Source organism: Triturus cristatus, chromosome 12 (assembly GCF_964204655.1).
Source record: "Triturus cristatus chromosome 12, aTriCri1.1, whole genome shotgun sequence".
NCBI lineage: Eukaryota > Metazoa > Chordata > Amphibia > Caudata > Salamandridae > Triturus > Triturus cristatus.
The window spans coordinates 222,997,890-223,019,076 of NC_140595.1; the positions used below are offsets into that span (position 1 = coordinate 222,997,890).

Consider the following 21,187-nt stretch of genomic DNA (forward strand, 5'->3'; position numbering starts at 1 on the left):
TTACTATGGAAATTGAGGAACTTCGATTTCTGATCGCGATCGAAGCGACCCGCCATTTTGTGCTCCGCCGCCATTTTATGTTGCCATCACTCAGGCAGCACGGCAAACAAAGTCTATTCTGCCTTTTCTGCAGCCTGGTGTCGAAATACGCTTTCTGCCTCTATTTGCAAAGCTGGTGTTAGGACTAGCCGAGTACACTAATCCCTGTCTGGCTTTCCTAATCCCCGTCAAAACTATCTGTTGGTTCACACTAATCTTTCCTGACCTTATCTTATCGTCTGGCCTTCACTGTCTTCTGCTAGCATTCTCTCGTTTCACAACTGTCCTCCAACACACACAAACGTATCTCGCCACCTGCAAGTTAGTTACAAATCTGTTAATGAATTAGCTTGAGGGAGGGGTGACAAACATAGTTGGAGGAGAGGTTTCTTCGAGTCATCTGACACTTTTGTTTTCCAATCTCTCCTATTGGTTCTATCCTGTTTTCCAACTCTTCTTATTGGCTCTTTCTTGTATGTTCTGGGAGTGCTTTTGGTTAATGTATACGAACATTATATAGTATATAACCCTGTGCGCCACAGAGTGAAGTGGCAGCCTCCTGAGAACCTACTTTGTGTACTTCTAGGATAACTGTACTAGCTGCAGCTAATAAATCTGATCTTCTAACGCCGACAGAGTGTCCAGTGTCTCTGTGTAGCTAAGCAGGAGAACTCCGGAGACTTGGGCGTACCTTGCGCCGCCAGGCCCAAAAGGTTCTGGTTCTTCAACTGGCGCCCAACGTGGGGCGGCTTCAGTGGTACCGGTTCTGCCTGAAGGTCATGAGGAGCCCCGGAAGAAAATTCCGGAGGGTTCACGAGCCACATTAAGCGACCCCTGTATGTCGAAAGTGGTCCGAAGGTCTTTTGCAGCGCGGTTACTCATTCCTGACGGCTACTGACGACCGCTGCCCTGACTGCCGCCATGCTTTAGCCCTTCCTTTGATGATGTATGGTAAGGCGAGACAATAGACGGGCCTCTGTTGGTGGGAGTAGACATCCTTAGTTAAGTATTTTCGTGGGTCGCGCCCACAATTTTGGTTCTTTGTTTTTCTTCGGTTCTTAGATTTGTCTATTGCAATAAACAAAGCCGAGGGTAAGTGCATTTGTGCTGCGTAAACTGAGTTTTACTCCCTTGAAGTTTGTGAACAGTCCGGTGACATCTCGAGATGCCTGGTCTGACTAAGTTTGGAAGAATTTGTTGTCTTGGTTGTAATAGGGATTCCCGACTTGAGGACTCTTGTCCGATTCCTTCGGTTGGAACTCCCACATATGAGCTCTATGCAAAACATGGTATTGGCCCCATTGTCTTTAACGAGACATGGACCCGATACACGAAGAAAGATGGTGTTCTAAAATGGCCAGAAAATGGTAGGTTTGATCCTGATGTGCTAGACAATTTGGAAGCAGTTTTATTCAAAAGAAAAGCCCGGCCGGCAATGTTTGACTCTTTCCGCCTTTGGCGTAAGGAAGCCAAACAGAACGAAATTAAACAAGCAAAACGAGATAGGAAAGCACAGGGTATGACAATTATACAGGCTGCCCAACAGTTTAAAGACGATGAAATTGACAATGCGACTGAAATCGCAGAAAGACAGCATCGTATGGCGATAGATAAATGCTATCCAGTGTTGCCTGTTTCCCCTTCTGATAATAAGAAAGATATAGAAGAAGATCCCCTAATGTCCCACTTATTAAGGTTGCCTCCGCCCTATGCACAAAGTGCCAATGCACCTCAGCCGTTACAGCCTGTTCAGCCGCCAGCGGTACCTCCGCCTGTTCTGGCTCTTCCGCATTTGCCTCCTCCAGTATTACCGCCCTTGCCGGTTTTACCATTAACTTTGACTTCTTTGCCCTCCTCTCCTGATCTTAGATCTCCTTTGCCTTCTGCTCCTCCTGCAATTATCGGTCCTCCACCTGTCAGTTCTCCTAATACTTTGTCTCCAATTCTTATGTCTAGTTCTCCATCAGTGCGTAAGCGTCTCACAGACACTGTTACTGGTATTCTATCTCCTTTCTTTGAAGCTTTAAATGTGTCTCCGGCTTTTGCTCGAAGACAATCTCGTAGTCAGTTCCCAGATTTTAAAGAACGAGAGAAGTTGGACTCTCTTGCACGTAAATGGATCAAAAAGGGTCCACAATACAGTGTGCTTGATATTATGCCTACCTTTTCGCAATGGAATGCGCCTACGCAAAGATATGTTTTTAATGTAATGTGCGACACTCTCATTAAAGAATGGGAAGATGTGAGTTCGAGTCCGATCCCACAAGATCTGTTAAATGTTCAGACTGATTTTGATAAAGGACTTATTGTGAGTTCTAAGGTTGAGAAAGCTGTAAGGACACTCATTTCTTATAGATCCTTATTGTTCTCTCAGGTTTTCCTTGATTCTGATCCGTCGGTTAGACTGACATTGAAAAATGATCCTATGAGAGAGGTTCCTCCAGTATGGAAGGAAGAGGTTGCGGGAGTAGGTGCTAATCCAGCTATTCCTGCTCATTTCCAACGTATATGGGTACATGTCCCTTGGAAGAGATCTGAAGTTTTGGCCTTTAAGCAGACTCTACCGGATCCTCGTAAAAACCCTGCAGGTTATTATAAAGAATTATCACAGACAGTTGATGCTTGCATCATGAACCTAGCAGATATCGACATGTTGATGGGAAATGTAGTTCCACAGACAATATGGGCTAAGATTCGCAGAGAGGATCACGCGCAGGAACTAGGTGCTACTTGTGATGTTATAACTACTACAGATAGAGACCAAGTGGGTGGCGCAAATCATGACGCTTTGATTTCGGAACGTCCTGGTAGGATTATTACATTAATGAAAACTATGATGCCTGCATTGAGAGTTAATTGGGATAAACTAGCAACCTGCAAACAAAAGAAAGATGAAAGTGTCTCTGATTTCTTTACTCGTTTCGAGGAGACATTTATCGACCACAGTGGTCAAGACATGGCTACAGAGGGTGGACAGCGATTATTTGTGGACAAATTCGTATTCAATTTGCTTCCCGAGCTGTCACACAAATTAAAAGATTCTGAAAGTTCATGGGCCGTTTCTTCTTCTGCCCAGATATTGGCTACTGCGCAGTAGTATGAAAACGGGGACAAAGAAGAAAAAGAAAAGCAAGAGAAAAAGACGAAAGAATTAAAAACGAAGGTTCTCTTGCAACAAGCCTATCCTCCATGTTATGTTCAGCCTCAATTTCAACAGCCTCCGCAGTTTCAGAGGTTGTATCAAAAACCTGAGCCATACATTCCGCGACCTTTGTTAGGACCTAATCAATGTGCCTATTGTAGAGAGGAAGGTCATTTTAAGAATAATTGACCGGTTTTATTGCAGCGCAATGGAGCATTATCTGCTCCACGAGGTCGTGCTGGCCTCCAGTCAGCAAACAGAGGTAGAGGTCGGGGTGTGTTGACTCAAGAACAGCGTGCCCTTCCTTCTCCCAATTCCGTGAACTACTTTGATCAGCAAAATGTGAGGTCTGCACAGAATTACAATGAAGACCATTATATTGAAGGCGAGAATGAAAGTCTTCATGCTAACTAGGACAGCCATGGACAAAGTAAGGGAGTTGTGTCGATCCCAGTAGATCAGAATGGACCTTATGTTAACGTCACTACAATGGGTGTTTCAGAGCCATTTCTTCTAGATACTGGGGCAATGAGAAGTTCTATCATTCATTCTAAACTCCCTGGGGCACCTTTGTCTGGGTTAACAAATGTTTCTGTAGGATTTTCTGGCGCCCCTGTTCGCTGTTCGCAATCCAGTTTCTTGCCCTTTGCCTATTTCAGTTGGTCCTTATGATTTGGAAGCTCCACTTCTGTTGACGAATGGTTGCGGTGAGAATCTGTTGGGTCTAGACCTATTGAAAGGAATGCATGCTACAATATATTGTTCTCCTTCTGGTGTACATCTTACTTTAGGACAGAAATTGATCTCCCCAATGTATTTGTCCAAAGATCAGTTTCCACCTGAATTACTTTCTCTTCCAGCAGCGCTTTGGGCCACGGGTCCGAACGATGTGGGTTGTCTTGAGATTCCACCTTATGTTGTCACTCTCAAGCCCAATGTTGAATTACCGCGCATCCCACAGTATAAAGTTTCTGCTGAAGGTGAGAAAGTACTTTTGGTAATCATTTATGACTTGATTCAGAAGGGTGTGGTTGAAGAAACAAGAGGTAACACATGCAATAGTCCTATTCTTCCTGTTCTCAAACGCACTGATCCTTCTCAGCCTCCTGTGTATCGTTTCGTAATTGATCTGCGGGAGGTAAACAAAATTGTTGTCCCGCAATTTTTTGTTCCAGATATCACTGCTTTGTTGACAATGATACCTTCCACAGCGACTTGGTTCTCTGTTATTGATCTAGAGAATGCCTTCTTTAGTATCCCCATTGCAGAAGAGAGTAGGGACATTTTTGGTTTCTCCCTTGGAGGCCAAAGCTTCCGGTTTAAGCGCGCACCTCAAGGCTATTGTTAAAGTCCCTCCATTTACAGCCAAGCTTTAAAATGTCATCTTGATACCTTTCATTTGCCGTCTGGTGCTGCTCTTATACAATATATGGATGACTTGTTAGTCGCCGCTGATTCAGAAGATATCTGCAAAGATGTCACTATTGCATTATTACGCCATTTGTTTAATCTGAATCATAAGGTTTCACCTTCCAAATTACAATATGTTTGTCGAGAGGTTACCTACTTGGGTCATCTCCTATCAAAGGAGGGACGACGATTGACACCAGAACGAATTCAGGCGATTACGCAAATGTCTGTACCATCCACACAAAGAGAAGTACGTGCCTTTCTGGGTATTACCTCTTATTGTAGACAGTGGATCCCTAACTTCTCTCTAATAGCCAAACCTTTGTTGGCACTCACTTTAAAAGATACGCCTCAACCCCTTCCTTGGACTGATGAGTGCCAAAAGAGCTTTTCTGATTTACGTACTGCTCTGTGTTCTGCTCCTGTACTAGGCACCCCAGATTACACTAAGCCTTTTACGCTCTATGTTCATGAGAGAGAAGGCTGTGCGTTGTCAGTTTTAACACAGCAATTTGGAGACAAACAGCGGCCATGTGCCTATTTTTCGGCTACGTTAGATCCTGTAGCTAAAGCATTGCCCAGTTGTCTCAAAGCAACAGCAGCAGCAGCAATTTCTATTCGACAGTCTGCTGGAGTTGTGTTGGATAACACTCTCATTGTCATGGTGCCAAATGCAGTGGATACTTTATTAAACAGAACAAAAACGCAGCACCTTATGAGTGCTCGTCTAACTGGATACGAGCTGACGCTTTTGGCTAGTCACGTACACATCAAACGATGTAATACCCTAAATCCAGCTACTCTGTTGCCCCTTCCAGATGAGAAAAGTGTTGAGGAACAGCATGATTGTTTCTTCCGTACTGAGGAAGAGACAAAAGGAAGAATTGATCTGAAAGACACACCACTAGAGAATCCGGATGGAACTCTATGGGTAGGCGGTTCTTGTTTTAAAATGCCTAATGGAGATACAGTTTCAGCCTATGCTGTAACTACTTTACATACAGTTGTGGAAACTGCACGCATTAGACACAATTCAGCGCAAGCAGCGGAATTGATAGCATTAACAAGAGCTTGTGTATTGTCAAAAGGGAAAAGGGTGAACGTGTACACCGACAGCCAATACGCTTTTGGTGTAGTGTTCAACTTCGGGCGCCTCTGGAAGGAAAGGGGTTTTGTCACTTCACATGGCACCAAAATAGAACATGGTCAGTTAGTGACTGATCTCCTCGAATCACTTGCCTTACCCACCCAAATAGCAATCGTGAAGTGTAGTGCACACAAAAAGATTACAGATGATGTTGGTCGAGGAAATGCATTTGCAGATAAAATAGCGAAAAAGACAGCGAGAGATTCAACAAGTCGAATGTATGTGGCAGGTCCTGCGAATTGGGTCAGAGAGAGAGGAATGTATGAGAATACAGTGGAAAGTATAAAAGCGATTCAGAAAGAGGTTTCAGAGAGGGAGTTGAGCAAGTGGAAAGAAAGTACAGGAATGTTAGATGAGATGGGTTGTTGGGTGGAATTATCTGAACATCAACGTTGGCTGTTACCAGATGCCTATGTTCTCCCAGTGGTTACTATGGCACATGGTCCAGCCCACTTAAGTGCAAAAGGTATTTGTAAACTTCTGGCTCCAGTGTGGCAGAATGAAGGTATCCCAAAATGTGCAGACAATGTAGTGAAGCACTGTATTGTTTGTTTAATGTACAACCCGGGAAAGGGAACCCCAACTCCAGCAGGTCATTTTGCTCCTCCGGCATATCCATTTGAGGTGTTGCAAATCGATTATATTCATATGGAGCGATGCAACAACCTCAAATACGTTCTGGTGGTAGTATGCGCCTTTTCAAGATGGATAGAAGCATACCCTCTAAAAGATAACACAGCCTTATCCACAGGTAAAATCCTTCTAAAAGAATTCTTCCCCAGGTTTGGTTTGCCGCGCATTGTATGGAGTGACAATGGGAGCGAATTTGTTGGCCAAGTCATGCAAAAAGTTTGTGCAGGTCTTGGTATCAAGCAAAAGTTCAATGCGGCAAATCATCCACAATCAGCGGGTTTAGTAGAATGTTACAACGGAACCTTGAAGTTAAAACTAGCTAAGGTTCAAGCAAGTACAGGACTCAATTGGCCCGATGCTTTGCCATTAGCTCTGCTGTCCACCAGAACTGCAGTACTCTTGCGTTTGGGACTTAGCCCTTACGAAGTGGTTTTTGGACGCCCGGGTAATGTATGGGGAGTCCCTCGCCCTAAGAAATACTCAGACTTGCCATATCCAATGCTAATTGACTACCTGCATGATCTTACGACTAAATTGCGTGTGCTCCATCAACAGGTTCAGAGTGCTCTGCCGAAGGCTTCCACAGACCCTGGTCATTCCATCCGACCAGGCGACTGGATCTGCATTAAAAACTTCCAGAGGACAGGAATTTGGAACCCAGATGGCGAGAGCCCCGGATGGTTCTACTCACAACAAGAACAGCAGTTAAAGTCGAAGTAAAGAAAAATTGGATTCACGGTGTGCATTGTAAGAAAGTGCCTTTGCCTTTGCCCTACGATCAATGGGTACGCAGGGGTATTGGTGACTGTGAAAGTGAAAAGATTCCACAATTCGTGCCTTTCAGTGATGCACACCTGAATGGGACACTGTCTGAGAAAGAGGACGACGACGTTTTGCAGGAAGCAATACCACCACATCATCGCTTGGATACGACTAATCCACGAACATTGTTCCAAAACCAGAACATTCCTGGGAAGGAAAGATACGATTTGAGACCTAGACCAAAGAACACTTAAGATTTCTCTCTTGTGTAGTATTCTGTCCCGGTTGCAGGGTCACGGTAGGAGTCTGAATCACAACCTTAGTAGTGGCAATAGGCCTGCAGGACTTGCAGTGTCATAGGACGGCAGACAATTGTGATTGAGCGATCGAGGAAGATTGTCGTGAGCATCCATTAGAAAGATGGAAACTACACTAGACAAAAGAGAGAGAAAAGATGAAATGAAGAAAAGATTCTGTAAAATAATGTATAGTCGTGTCAGCATAACTTTATGTATCATTATATCATATTGTATTGTTTTGGCATTTATAGGTTGGATTATTTATGCTTTGCAGCCAAAAGTTGTCTCTCCTTCTTCCTCTTCGTTCCCTTCTACTGTCTCTCCACATCTCTTTCATACTCTTCCTCCACATGAACTCATTAGAAGAACTGAATATTATAACAATTCCTTTGTCCAGCTATTACATCAGCACCATTTAGTGGTCAATACAACTGACTGTTGGGTGTGTACTCCCGTTCTCTTATGAGGGTTCTGCTTGGGCTTATTTTGTCATTTTTTCCAATGCTTATCAAAGCAAATTCAGACGATCCGTTAGTTCACATGTTAGTGATCCGGATTTTAGTCATAGTTCTTTGATTAAGGGAATGGTAGCTATGGCTAAAATCATGGAAAACAGTAAAATCTCCATTGACGAAAGAAAAGCATACACTAACTGGAACGTCACCCAATATATATCTAGTCTTAGTGATAAAGTTAGGAAAGGAAAGTCCTCACCGATTTGGACTATACCACATCAGGGCAACTTCTGCTTACAGATAAACGATCGCTCTTCTGACACCATACAAAGGAATAACTGCTCCTACACATACGTTTATTCCTCTCAGAACTCGCCTCCTCTAGTGCCGTCTCAAGGCACCTATTTCATTTGCTATAATAGAGCTTATACTTGGTTACCAACGGGTTTCTCTGGTACTTGTTATATAGCCTTTCTTCTTCCCCCTACTTACACTGCTTCCGCAAATCATCATCGAACCAGATACGGCAGAGGGATTCTTGATTCGAAGGAGACAGCAGGACAAGAGGGAGGGGATTTCCTTAAAGGATTTCTTCCCTTCTGGGGTCCAATGGCTAACAGCAGAAATATAAGGCAACTAGTCCGTGTCGTAGAGACTACAATAGACATCACTATAGGTGCCTTAAGTAACATCACGGCAGAACTACAGGCGGACCGTCTTATGACATTACAAAATCGAGTTGCCTTAGATTTTGTTCTTGCCGATCGTGGTGGAGTGTGCAAGCTGATCGGGTCAAGTTGCTGTATTTTCATACCTAATGACGCTCCGACAGTATACCAAGCTATCTCCAAGTTGCACATAATCTCTGAGTCTATTCACCAGGACGAAGGAGATTGGTCTTTTACGGAGTGGTTTTGGGGACTACTGTCTAAATGGGGTTGGAAAGCATTGACATTTCTTGGTATAATTCTGACCATTATTTTCTCCTGTTGCCTTTGTATGCACTGTGGTCCCGCTATCTGTGACCTTTGTGCTACTATGTGCATCCCAAAACCAAAACCACAAGTAACAGAAAACATAAGAATGATGTTGCAGCAACAGCTCGATGACCTCATGGCTATCGACATTGACTCAGATTAGCATGAGTCTATCTTGCCTGAGTTCTGGCAAAAGGAGGGTCTGAGGAACTTCGATTTCTGATCGCGATCAAATCGACCCGCCATTTTATGTTACCATCACTCAGGCAGCACGGCGAACAAAGTCTATTCTGCCTTTTCTGCAGCCTGGTGTCGAAATACGCTTTCTGCCTCTATTTGCAAAGCTGGTGTTAGGACTAGCCGAGTACACTAATCCCTGTCTGGCTTTCCTAATCCCCGTCTCAACTATCTGTTGGTTCACACTATTCTTTCCTGACCATATCTTATCGTCTGGCCTTCACTGTCTTCTGCTAGCATTTTCTCGTTTCACAACTGTCCTCCAACACACACAAACGTATCTCGCCACCTGCAAGTTAGTTACAAATCTGTTAATGAATTAGCTTGAGGGAGGGGTGACAAACATAGTTGGAGGAGAGGTTTCTTCGAGTCATCTGACACTTTTGTTTTCCAATCTCTCCTATTGGTTCTATCCTGTTTTCCAACTCTTCTTATTGGCTCTTTCTTGTATGTTCTGGGAGTGCTTTTGGTTAATGTATACGAACATTATATAGTATATAACCCTGTGCGCCACAGAGTGAAGTGGCAGTCTCCTGAGAACCTACTTTGTGTACTTCTAGGATAACTGTACTAGCTGCAGCTAATAAATCTGATCTTCTAACGCCGACAGAGTGTCCCGTGTCTCTGTGTAGCTAAGCAGGAGAACTCCGGAGACTTGGGCGTACCCTGCGCCGCCAGGCCCAAAAGGTTCTGGTTCTTCAAAATGGCTGACCTCAACACAATCAAACACACAACTTCAATAACCAGGGGCGGCTGGTGACATTTGAAAATGGTGAGGCGTAAAAGTGCTGGAGGAAACATGCAAAACTCACGTTTAACATGGGCTCCTATGGCAGCTCTTTCCCTTCCTCGACTTTGCCAAAAAACACCCTTCCCATCGATCGATTCCTCCCAAACTTCCTGCACACCCATCAATTCCACCTCCCTGCCACTCACAGCAGCCCCGTTCCTGTCAATCCACTGGAACCCCCTAAAAAACACTTCTCCACGCACCCCAACACCGCCCATTGGATAACATTGCACTTCCACTACTTCGATCATCTTCAAACTCACTGAGACACTAGTTCCAGCCATTCCCAAGAATCTCAGCAAGAATTACACAAATCCATCCACTGGAAGGGGTACGACTTTTCACCCAAACACAAGCCCCCCGCAAACCCACAAAAACGCCCCAAAATCAGCCAAATCTGGATGGAATTTTGCAAAACCACCCTAAAACCTTCCCAACACCATTATGCACGAACCTGAATCGGGCCCTGAGCCCTAGACTCCGGGAACCCTAGCAAATTTCAACCCTAAACCCTAAACACCACCCCAACCCTACCACCAGCAGCGGGAGAACTGAATTAAAATAAAAACAAAAACTTACCTGACCACCTCTGCTCCTGGTCCACGTTGGCGTCTCTGCCCCCTTCAAACCGGAACACCACGTCAGCACTGGAGGGGCAACCCCTCAGCCAATCCTGGCGCTGCTGCAGCGCCAGGATTGGCTGAGGGCACAGCTTACGCTACGCCCGCCGCCTGCCCATTAGGAGACCGAGGGGCTCCTAATGTGCATGCGCAAGGCAGTAAAAACACAAGTACGCATGACTGGGCATGGGCTGACAATTACTCTCCATGCCCACTCATGCGCACTTGTGCTGCCTTTCCCTGGCTTGTCTGACAATGCATGTCAGTCAACATGACGTCGGACCGCCCACGGTCCCACGTCATGCTGACTGACATGCATTGTCAGTTCTCCCCACCCTCGGCGTCTCTGAACTTAAGTAAACTAAGTTCAGCGACACCGAGGAGGGAGCTGCGGGCGGGTGCGGGGGCAACGCCCCAACGGACGCACCGCGCCTGTCAATAACGTCATATCTGAGACTTCACCACTCCAAAGCATTTTTCACCAAGAAACCAAAGAGCTCATCAACATCTTTGACATCCCCAACCTCAAGGAACAAACCACTCCCAAGGAAACCCCAAGCCTTGTCTTCGTCTTATGCTTTCCCCTGACTGCCACCCCGTATATCAGTGAACTGGACATGCCACTTTGCTCTTTTCACCCACCTCACTCTCCTCATTGGACTCTCTCACTCTCAGTCCGTTTACCTGTATTGATGCCCACGCCCCACTGAAACTATTCTATAACAATCCAAGCCGTCTGGACCATGGCACACACAAAAAACGACAATAAAAGTCTTTCCACAAGCAAGAAAAAATATGGTGCAATTTCCAACTCCCAAAAAACCTGGAAAACTGTACAATAACCCACTCACTAGAACCTAAGCTGCCTCCTAAACATGAACCACTACAGAAGGTTCAGGGAGTGGCACAGCCTTCTTTAAAGGTATTGACTAGCACATAAACATGCCCCCAGAAACTCCAATAACACTCAATTGATGGATGCAACACATCAAACACTTCTGAAAAATTTGATCAAACACCAAGCAAACAGCATCAGGCAGATTACCACCATAACAGTGAACTCAATATACAAAATATCAAGCTCGCCAAGGCATACATGCTCTCAGTTACAGAGCTAACGACATTCTCATATTTGCCATTTCGAAATTGATCGATGGAAAATCAATCACACCTCATCTAAACATAATCAATGTTTCCCACAAGGTACCTTCATTACCAAAGTTGATACATACTCTCGATACTGAAGAAAGCAAATTAAATCCTATCACTCACCTACCAATTTACAGGCACAAAATTGAAAAAAAAACAGTTACCATCCAACCACAAGATCAAATCAGCTGCAACCTTGTATAGAGTCTCACATTAGATCTAAATACCCCACACCTGGGGAGCCAGGGAGTAAAATGACTGCACTGTAGTGAGGCTCTTGCTGTTAGAGGCCACAATCCATCAGCATCTGCACTGTATTGCCACCGAAATCTGCAGCGTGGCACGAGTGGAGTAGCGGAAACCGATGCACTGAAATGAAAAATTGGAATGAGAATGTGCTGGAATTGGTTACCACTGCATACGGCCTGGGATGCAAGAGGGCAGCCGTGCAGTGAGAATGACACTTCTGAGAATAGTTCAGCACGAGGACTTGGCAGAGGAAAGGACCAGGGAAGCCTGATAATGTCGCACAGCCTAAGATAAGGGGTCAGTGACCAGAACATAAATAAGACGGGAGACCTCATGATCGAACCAGTAAGTAGAGCTCTGCCGGCACCAGCGTGAAACAGCAGATGATGCCCCAAGTTTTATGGGCGTGCCCGGCAAGGCCCGGCCCACTCGGACGATAGCCCTGGAAGCAGAGTGATAGATCTGTTGGCTTGCAGACATGTACTAAGGTTCACTTCTGGGGTGCGCCAACGGCTAGGACTGGGAGCGGTGTAGTCCTGACACCGACTTTAGTGCTCCCCAACTAGAGCTGTTACTGGTGTTGGAAGTGTTAAGCTCAGTACCAGGTGTCAAACATTCTTGTAAAAATGACAGACATGGATTGTTGTTTCAAAGCTTTATATAAATGCTTTTTTTATAAATCCTTAACAGGCAGTTCACATATAACATACCATAAGTAAATTTAGTAGCAAAGCGTACAGACCATAAGTACAGAAAACCGTTACAGTTCTGAGTGAAATCTGGCATAGATTGGCCATCTAGGAGTGAGGGATGGGGTCTCTCCCCACATAGAAGTCTGCACCTTCTTTTATAGGACTTTGGACAAAGACATTCATGCATTTGTTTAGGAGTACGTGGTTCTCAGGGGGCACACCAATAGGGAAAGAGCAAGAAGAAACATTTTACAGCAAAATACATTCAAAGTTTCTCTCCTAGTAAAAAATGCATTGGGTCTACAGACGTTCCTTGGGTTTACTCGAGCAATTCATCTGATAGATTGTATGGCAATATCCTGGGACATTTGAAATGTTCTTGGTTAGGTGCAGCGGGTGAAACATTTCTGAGAACAATTATTTTTTTTGTTGGTGTAAGTCTCTTAACTCTTTAGTTAGATCATGAAGAACAGCAACAGTGAACATGTTCCAGTCAATGCTATTGGTGCAAGATGGAGGACAGTGTAAACACACCATTTCTCTCTTGAGAAGTACATGGAAATTGCCCGCCAGTGGCCCCTGTGCCCCACCGTGACCCTGCTCCGACAATTTGACACCAGTCGAGGGCCACAAACTGCAAGCTTCAAAAGCAGTGGGATTGATCCTTCAGAGCCTAACTTGGAGGTGGAAGGCAGCAGAGATGAAATGAAGACAGTTCTCTGGGACATGCAGGAGAGCCTTCATTCGATCAATAATAAAATGGATGCCCTCTCGGCTCGAATGGACTTCATAGCCCAAAAAATGGAAAAACATGATGACAGACTGATGGCAGCAGAACAGAGGATGTCAAGAACATAGGACAGCATTGCTACGAAACATGGATATAGTGCTTCAGGTCAAAGCGGCAAAAATAAGGGAAGATATCCCTGCAACAACCACACATACTGAGAGTTCAAGAGTCAACTAACACAGGAAGGTTGGAGGAGTATGTTGAATGCCTGCTTTTAACACTGTTTATCTCAGAGGCCTTCTCCTGTTGCCAAGTGACGTAAGGAGCTCACAGGACCCTGGCGGCAAGATCTCAGATCTGAGCCATGGAGCTCTCCATTATGGCGTGACTGCTTAACTTTACACACCCTGGCACTTAAGGGCAATGAGATATTGCTGTCCCAAGACTTCACAGTGGCAGTCCAGGAAGCGCACCAGTAGTTCTTGTCCATAAAAAGGCAACTGTTGAAAGAGTAAAGTTTAAAAGCATTGCTGTGCCCCCTCTTGTCTCAAAATCACTTACCGCTGAAAGCACCATATATTCCAGACCAGCAAAAAGCTGAACAATATTTGATGAGTGCCGCAAGGAAGGACACTCGATGACATAGCCTGCTCAACTTGGCTGACCCTAAAATTGACCACAATGACACAGAATGACAGCCTGGTGGTCACCAGCACTATACAGCCCCAGTGATCGAACTACATCAATATAATCATTGGTCAATACCAGATTCTGCATAGACATTATAATCCTTCGTATACTGCTTTTGCACACACCTTTAATCCTGCTAAAGGCACACAAAGGCGACCATTGTATGTCCTCCAACCCTTTCACAATCTACAGCCGATTCATTGGTCTAACCTACATAGGTAACACAGTTACTTAAACGCTTTGTAGTTTGGCCTGTGTAGTTGTTAGACACAGGACTCGGCTGGATATTTGTTATGGTTTAGGGCATGTCATGGTTCACTTGGGATGCCAATGTAGGTGAGATGGGGTGGGAGTATTGTTTGAAAGATTCCTTAAGTTTCATGACACACTTAATTATTACACAAGGAGAGGCATGCACACTTATTCCCTGATGGGGTTCAATTATTATATTTCAGTTGGATACACGCCTTTGTGCTATTCTGCGCCTCTCAAATCCTGGCAGTCCATGCACAGACTCCCAAACTCCCCTACGCCAATCCAGACACTGCTCTCATGCTGGTAATAGCCAGCATGAGAGAAGCATCAGGATTGATCTGAGCAGCCTGGTTTGATGCTCAACCAAGCTCTGGGAGACTGTGCCTGTTCTCCATCTGCCTGTGCAGCACAGTTCGGGTAGAGAGATCTAAGAGCACATGTTGGTTTGGCGGTCCTAAGACGACTGGCCAAACTGACATGCGCACTTGCAGCAGTGCTCACCTCCCCTCCTTTCTGCTGCTGTCCAATACGGTGGCCCGGCCCCACCCTGCTCTACATTAGTCTCAGCGAGGAAAAATAAAATGATAATAAGCTGTTTTATTATCATTTCATTTTTCATGTTTTCACTGCTGAGAGAGCAGTGGGGTGACGCTCCTCTGCCTTCACGGCAAGCTTGTTTTCAACTCTTTTGAGGAGAATTACATTAGTAACATTCTTGTCAGCATAACCATGCCTCAATTGGATTAGATAAAGCTGTTTGTTAAGCTTCGGATCAACAATGTTGATGTACAGCCCTTCGAAATTTCTCGGGCACTCATCAAGGATGCCCCTCTTTCACCTATCCTCTTTGCACAGGCAGCGTTTCCTCTTTCTGCCCCAATCAGGCATCACCACTCTTAGGTTGCTCTGCATATCCTTAGCTGTTTATATGCAGATGACAATGACACTATGACTTAAAGACGCAAGCATAGGTTTAAACCTGGTGATGTGTGAATATATACTATGTGGAACCCTATCCGGGATGCAATCAATTGAGAGAAATCTTAGAACTTCGCACTTACTGACAACACTAAGGTTTTTTTCTCCAGATTTCTCAATGGTGTAGCGCACTGATTCCCTCCGATATCTAGGCATTTGGGTACATCGAGATCCACAAGTGGTGGTATAAGAGAACTATTGGTAACGCTCACCAGGATTACAGAAAGGGTCACTCGCTGGATAGTCCTCCTGCTGTCCCTGGGTGGGGAAATAGGCCTTTTTCAAAATGGCCCTCTTACACAAACTTCTGCACCTACTCCTGAACGTACCTATAATTCATAATAGGACTTGTTTCCTCACACTTCAAATGTAACTAAGATGTCCAACATGGGCAGGTGGGCAAGCGAGGATGATCTGGGATGCACTCACGCTACAATTCTGGAAGGGGGGTTTAAAGGCCCATGACCCGGAACTTCACCTTTTATGCGCTCAGGGGCACTTCGCCCATTACTGGCATTTCCCATCCCCACATATGACACATAGTAATTGTGACGGACAGTGCGGCCCCCATCCAGCTCAATTCTATCATTGGTACCCCAGTTTCTTGTTTGGATGACAAAATATCCACATGGAGATGAACTGTTAGGGCATGGAAGGGGCTGGGAACCGAAACCGGCCCTGGCAAACAGCTTGGCCGGCCCCCAGGGGAGGGGGGAAGGGTGTGCTAGTGGAAAGCATGACTCCCGTCTCACCGCTGCAGCTTTTGTTACAGGGGGCCACAAAACCGGCCTCTGGTAACAAAAACGGCCCCCTTGGGGTCCGAACTGGCCCCCACCCTGGCAGCTCACCGGGGAAACGCCCGGGGCCCGCCCCGGCCAGTCCGGCCTGGATTTCCCTTACTCCCTACATATACCACTACACTATCAACCAAGACTCTGTGCATGCATGAGCCTAAGGCATGGTCACAACTCCAAAAGCTGGGTATTCTAAAGTGGGGAGACCTCAATATCAATAACACTTTCGTCACACTTGAGGAATTGAGAGGACCGACTTGCGACACACCCTTAGATATATTCTTGCACTTCCGCCTGAGGGGCACCAGTGGGATAGCCACTCCTGACTTCCCAGTGGAGCCTGACGCCCTTCAGGTATTAGAAAAGTGTTGAACGCAGCGTCCACCAAACACCTGATCTCTAATTTGTACATGTCGGCTCAGGCAGACCTCCTAGAACAAGATCACTCTGCTAGGATCGGATGGGAGAAAGAAATTGGCTTACAGAGAACAGTGTGCACCTAGAAATGTTGCTGTTCTCAAATGGGAGGAATCTCCTCAAGCAACAGACTGTGAATTATACATCACAAGTTCCTTCGGTGGGCATACGATACCCCCACGGCCCGGTGTAGAAATGGCCTCAGGGAAGCCCCGCAGTGCATGAGATGAGCCACCAGATGCACATTTTTTATACCTAGTATGGACATGTACCACAATACTTAAATATAGGAGGGGGGTATTGGCTGCACTGTCCACAATGATTGAGTGTGACATTCCAACAGGCCCCGGAGTTGCCTGCTGGAATGGATGCTGCGGTCGCTACAGTTCACAAGAAGTTCCATGCATTGGCGCTGCTGCCGGCCAAGAGACTAGTTGCCTGTTGCTGGGGTAGAGGTTGAAGTCAAAAGCTCCAAAAATTGGCTGGACTAAGATATCTATTACAATGAGGGACTGGAGATCTATGCTGACCTTATGCCTCCTGCATCCAGACCCAGGGGCATATGGATCCCACTACGAAGCTGCCTGGCACAATCCACCTCATTAAAACCTGAGATATCTTGCATCAACCCCTGTAACCCTAGGTCTGATATACGGGGCTATATGTGAGATAAGCCGCATTGCAACGATTAGTAGGAGGGGACACAGAAAAGCTAGTACAAAATGGCTGGGTTTAGATGGGAAAAAATGGGAGGCCAGTCACCACTTAATGGTGATGATCTGATACATTACTCAGTACCTAGCTGTCGGTGATTGAGAGTGCACACCGCTATTATAAATATCTCCCGTACAACATCTATACATTGCTATGCATGCCAATATTGAATAGTGCAATGTCAACAGTAACCTTCTTTGTTGTAATGTTTTATTTCTCTTTAGAAAAAAACAATACATAAATACATGTATACATAAATAAATAATATCTAAAGAACAGCAGTTTACTCTTCGGTGCACATCAAAGGCAGCAGCGACCCGTGCCTTCTGGTCCTGCTCGATTCTCAGCCGCATTCGTTATCATTCATCAGCAAGCCCAGATACATTTAGTCACAATGCAGTTTGGCAACACTGTACTAAACTTGCTTCCACCAACCTTTTCAATCAACAACTTGCCCAAATGGGCACCTTCAGCCATGGAATGCCAATGATCTACATTCATCTTGCGATTTTCAACTTGTGCACAGTTTTCTGCAGTCCTTATCATTAACATATCATTTCACAAGTATTTCAGTGATATAGAACTCTAAATAATGGTTTATACAACAAAGTGTATTCATGGCCTCAAAGACTCCATCACCTTCATCCTAGCCTGATTGTCAAGTCCCTGCACCATGCTTAAACTGACCCTATGAAGTATGAACACATCTTAATTAACCCAGATCCAACCAACCCAGAACCAGGTATGGCATTCTGAAACAAGCCTGGATAGGTTCCATGCATCACAAATGCAACCTCTCCTTCAAACCCAGAGAGCCTGGTGAAGCTCTTCTTCATCACTGAGCCAAACTCTACCTTCTAGAATTCAATACCCCACCCAAGAGCAGGTCCTCCCTTATCTGGGTGGTTTTATAGCACTGCGCACCTGTATCCTTGTCTCCTCCTTGGCCACATAGAATGGAGTCTTGCATGCTACAGCCCACCTCGTCAAAAGATTATACACCACTAGACTTTAAATACTGATGCCACCAGGATCAGCCGCAGCCTCTATCCATGCATCCTTGTTTCCCCTTTAATCCTGAACTTCAAAGCCCTTAGCTGCAGCCCATTCATGAGCACCACATCTGCCCTTTACAAGGAACCTGTTGAGGTCCAAACACACATGACTGCTCTCCTATGCCGTCTTGAATACGTACATATTTATGCGGTTTTATAGCGAAGATATCACCCAAAGATGTTAAGGCGCTTCACAACAGACATGTTGTATGACATAGGGCACCCAAATTACACCGTCATAAATAATGAGCACCAGAATGAAAAAAAGGTGTAAGGCTAGGAAATGCCAAATAATATTGAGCTAGAGAGGTAAATAACAACCAAAAAGGGGAGGGTCCGAGGGAAAATTTAAAGACCAAGACAGACTCAATCCCCCATCCAATATACTAATACAACAAGGAATCTGTCAGTCTGAGAACCAAGGGCACAGTCGCTAGGAAGTTTAGAATAAGCGAAGAGTTTGAAAAGGGAGCCTCAGAGTGCTGTAGGATTCATTAGGATTTCCATCAAAAACCAGTGATTGGTGTATATCATCATCTGGATATCCACTCCTTCCCACCACTGTGATTCACTCCATCTTGGAGTTTCATTCGTGGTTAGTTAGTAACCGGAGCACATTTTTATGAGGCCCATGGAAAGGGTAGGAGAGAAGGGGAGAAGGACAGCCAAGCCACTAGTCAGGGCAAGATATGATATATATACCAAAAAATGATATATAAGTGGTGCAGTGCAGTAAGGTGAAATGTTAAAAAAGGATAAGGAGGAAAAAAAAAAAAAAAGAAAGTTTATTGAAAAATATTCCTGCCAGTCCTTAACTAAAAATGGTGCAGAAACAGCTTCTAACAAATAGGCTGTTTGACAATAGGGTCGACATGTTTCAGCCTGCTTGCCTGGAGGGTCAAATGGCTTTCGTCAGGACCTTCATTTTATTATCGCTACTGCAGCAAAAGTGAGTGAGAAAATTATAAATTGTGAGACAGTGTTAAAAAATACAACCTTATTATGGTGTACAACTTCTTCGTATTGTCAGTGTGTTTATGAACATCTGTGGAAATACGAAAAGAGAATCACAAAAACAACACAGTCAGTGAAACTATCTGACAAATTTTCGCTTGAAACGCTGTGCCTTAATCTCAAGTGCTTACCTGATCAGCACGAGAAGTGAGCCTCACCTCACCCGGTAAAGACTCAGGTTAGAAGGAGGCCCCGCCCTACAAAATTGAATAAGATGTGGGGAAAATTCAGTATAATGAACCATGAGATACGATGGTTCAAAATCTATAATTTGAGACATTCTTCTGAATGTCCGTTGTATGCTCAGCTTTGAACGCTGAGGTGACTTCACTCAAGAAAACAGAACCACAACTAAAATGATAGACTATGCAGACGCGTAAAAACTAGGGCACCGGTGGAACACGCAGTGCTCAATTGCGCCGCATCTGTTACAAAGAATAAGAGTTTCAAAGTTTTGAACTCTAGATCGCTCACCTCTCCGTCGGTACCTCGATGTGGAATCTGAGCCGTTTGGGAGGTAACCGGCAGCACAGGTGAGAGGTGTTAAAAAGCATGCCCTTTGGTTAAGCGACGACCTGATTCGTCAACGCTGGGCCAATGGGTTACTGTGTTTGATTAGGTATGGTCTCTGATTGGGCCCTGGAAAAGCCCGAGGTCACGCGGGATTTCGAGAAAAACTACAAAGTGATGTCAGCGTGTCAGGAAGGTGTAGTTCCAATGGGGTCGAGGAAAACTCGAGGTCACGCGAGACTAGAGAATGACTACTTTTCAAACAGGATTGAACGATGATATTCCGTGGAGCTCATTATAACTCTCCACTGATCTAGGTTCATCCAGAGATAGTGATCAAAGATTGGGACTACCTCATCTAGATATGCACTTTTTGCTAAACCTATTCTATCCTTCATATGGAAGTATGTTTGCGTCCCACTGATTGATAAAGCTTTATCAGATACACGGAACTACACCTTCCTTACACGCTGATGTCATTCAGTAGTCATTCTCTAGTCTCGCGTGACCTCGAGTTTTCCTCGACCCCATTGGAACTACACCTTCCTGACACGCTGACATCACTTTGTAGTTTTTCTCGAAATCCCGCGTGACCTCGGGCTTTTCCAGGGCCCAATCAGAGACCATACCTAATCAAACACAGTAACCCATTGGCCCAGCGTTGACGAATCAGGTCGTCGCTTAACCAAAGGGCATGCTTTTTAACACCTCTCACCTGTGCTGCCGGTTACCTCCCAAACGGCTCAGATTCCACATCGAGGTACCGACGGAGAGGTGAGCGATCTAGAGTTCAAAACTTTGAAACTCTTATTCTTTGTAACAGATGCGGCGCAATTGAGCACTGCGTGTTCCACCGGTGCCCTAGTTTTTACGCGTCTGCATAGTCTATCATTTTAGTTGTGGTTCTGTTTTCTTGAGTGAAGTCACCTCAGCGTTCAAAGCTGAGCATACAACGGACATTCAGAAGAATGTCTCAAATTATAGATTTTGAACCATCGTATCTCATGGTTCATTATACTGAATTTTCCCCACATCTTATTCAATTTTGTAGGGCGGGGCCTCCTTCTAACCTGAGTCTTTACCGGGTGAGGTGAGGCTCACTTCTCGTGCTGATCAGGTAAGCACTTGAGATTAAGGCACAGCGTTTCAAGCGAAAATTTGTCAGATAGTTTCACTGACTGTGTTGTTTTTGTGATTCTCTTTTCGTATTTCCACAGATGTTCATAAACACACTGACAATACGAAGAAGTTGTACACCATAATAAGGTTGTATTTTTTAACACTGTCTCACAATTTATAATTTTCTCACTCACTTTTGCTGCAGTAGCGATAATAAAATGAAGGTCCTGACGAAAGCCATTTGACCCTCCAGGCAAGCAGGCTGAAACATGTCGACCCTATTGTCAAACAGCCTATTTGTTAGAAGCTG

At 45.0% G+C, this 21,187-nt stretch overlaps 1 protein-coding gene across 1 annotated transcript in view; it reads right to left on the bottom strand.

The window, feature by feature from the left end:
* Nucleotides 1-21,187, bottom strand: part of FA2H (fatty acid 2-hydroxylase) — a 756,208-nt gene that overhangs the window by 349,375 nt on the left and 385,646 nt on the right. The gene's annotated exons all lie outside the window — the stretch shown is intronic.